Raw genomic sequence first — 2,321 nt, forward strand, 5'->3', positions numbered from 1 at the left:
CTACGTGTATACTAAAATCAGGCACCAAAATTAGCCATTAGTATAAAATACATATTAGAATATAAATACACATTAAAAATAAATTAAACCATATATATATTTATACACAAATATATTAGTGGCTGATTTTAGTAGTTAATTTTAACGTACAAATAATATTTTTGATAATTCTAATATTATAATGAAACTTTTAAGAAACAATCTCATTTTATCAATGGACTTTTCTTCTCTATTTCTGCCTAGGGGTGGCAACATGCACTCTATCCGTGAATATCCAATCCGATCCATTATATCCTTAGCCATTAAGAGAAGATCATCCATTGATAATTTAATACTTTTTTTATATATAAAAATCAATTCTATTTTAAATTATCATCAAATTATATAATAATTTTACATCTTTTTAGTAACCCACGTGTAGGGTCGAATACCCACGAGTTAAAAACGAGTAGAGTTAGAGTTGGGATATTCTCAACCCACAAGTAGGGTAAGGTTAGAGTTGGATTCAAACCCTACTCGTTGCCACCCCTATTTCTGCCATTATTTTTGCTTTTCCATTATAAAACTTGAAGGTAATTCTTTAGGAGTTTAATTTTGATACACTGGCAGTGTAAAGTGTTAGAATTGAAATCACATCCATTCTTTTGAATGACCATTTATGCGGTAAATATGAAAGATAGTTATTTTTACTGATGTATCATTACGTAATTGGTTACACGTATAAAATTACTTTACAGTGACAGTGTATCAAAATTAAATTCATTCTTTAGATGATAAGAAGCACTACTAGGCATTTAATTATTGGAGTGTTGTAAAATAAGTAAATAAGGAAGAAAAAATAAATATAAAATAAAGAAGTAAAAATAGAATACTCTGGTATTAATATTTATTAATATTATTATCTCAATATAACTGAAATAATTCATATGTTTTCTGATAATTCACTCTAGTATTTCTTGTCTCACACTCCACTATTCTATTTATACACTCAAAAAGGGCATTATTTTCAAACCTCCTTAAATTTAATCTCTCTTGTTAACATGATAATTTATATATATTTACTAATATTATATGAGTGTTGTATAATGCATCTATGTAGAAAGAGAAAGAAATGTTTTATATTGATCTTGTGTGTATATTTTGTCTTAGACTAGCTCCCTGTTTATACACATACCAAGTTCACTTTTTCAAACTTCATTAAACTCAATATCTTTTCATAATATGAGCCTCCCAATCTTAAAAAATTCAGCTGTCCATGGACATCCATATCACAACACTCTTTTTTAGATGTCTGTTTAGGATTATGCCTCATTAAAACCTTACTAAAGAAAAATTCAATGGAGAAAAAATTGTAATGAAGGAAATAAAGTACAATATCCTTTGTGATGGGGACTAGCTCGTTAAAAACATCGTCAAGAAAAATTTAATAGGGAGAAAAATCTGACAAATGAAAAAAGAGTACAACCTCCCTATTTTGTCGATATTATTTAATATCTCGAAATTGGTACATTCCAATCTGATGTACCAATCTTTCAAAGGAGAATTTTGGAAGCGACTTTGTAAATAAATCTGCCAAATTATCGCTTGAGTGGATCTGTTGGATATCAATTATTCCTTGATTTTGAAGGTCATGAGTGAAGAAGAATTTGGGAGAAATATATTTTGGTCTATCATCAAGATGTATCCACCCTTATGTTGAGCAATGCATGTTGTATTATCTTCAAACAAAATAATTGGAGCTATTTTTCTATTAGTCAGTCTACATGTTGATAGAATATATTGGATTAAACTCTTAAGCAAAAAATACTCGTGACTTGCTTCATATATCGCTACTATTTCAACATGATTAAAGGATGTTACTGCTACCGTCTGTTTCGTGGACCTCCATGATATAGTTGTATCACCATATATGAATAGGTATCCTATTTGAGATCTTCTTTTATGTGGATCAGACAAGTATCTTGTATCTACATAGCCAACTAATTATGACTTGGATTCATATGAATAAAAGAATTTCATATGTTCCATGAAGATATCAAAAGATGTTTGATTCCATTCCAATATCTTCTAGTTGGAGAGTAACTATATCTTGCTAGTAAATTCACAGCAAATAATATATTTGGTCGTGTATTATTAGCAAGATATAGTAGTGCTATAATAACACTTAGATATGATACTTCAAAACCAATGGTATCTTCGTTTTCTTCTTTAGGACGGAATTAATCATTTTCCACATCCAAAAACCTTACGATTATTGGGGTACTTAATGGATGTGACTTATCCATATAAAATCTCTTCAAGATCTTTCCTGTGTATGTTGT

This window comes from Arachis ipaensis, chromosome B01, assembly GCF_000816755.2.
Source record: "Arachis ipaensis cultivar K30076 chromosome B01, Araip1.1, whole genome shotgun sequence".
In the NCBI taxonomy this organism is placed as follows: domain Eukaryota; kingdom Viridiplantae; phylum Streptophyta; class Magnoliopsida; order Fabales; family Fabaceae; genus Arachis; species Arachis ipaensis.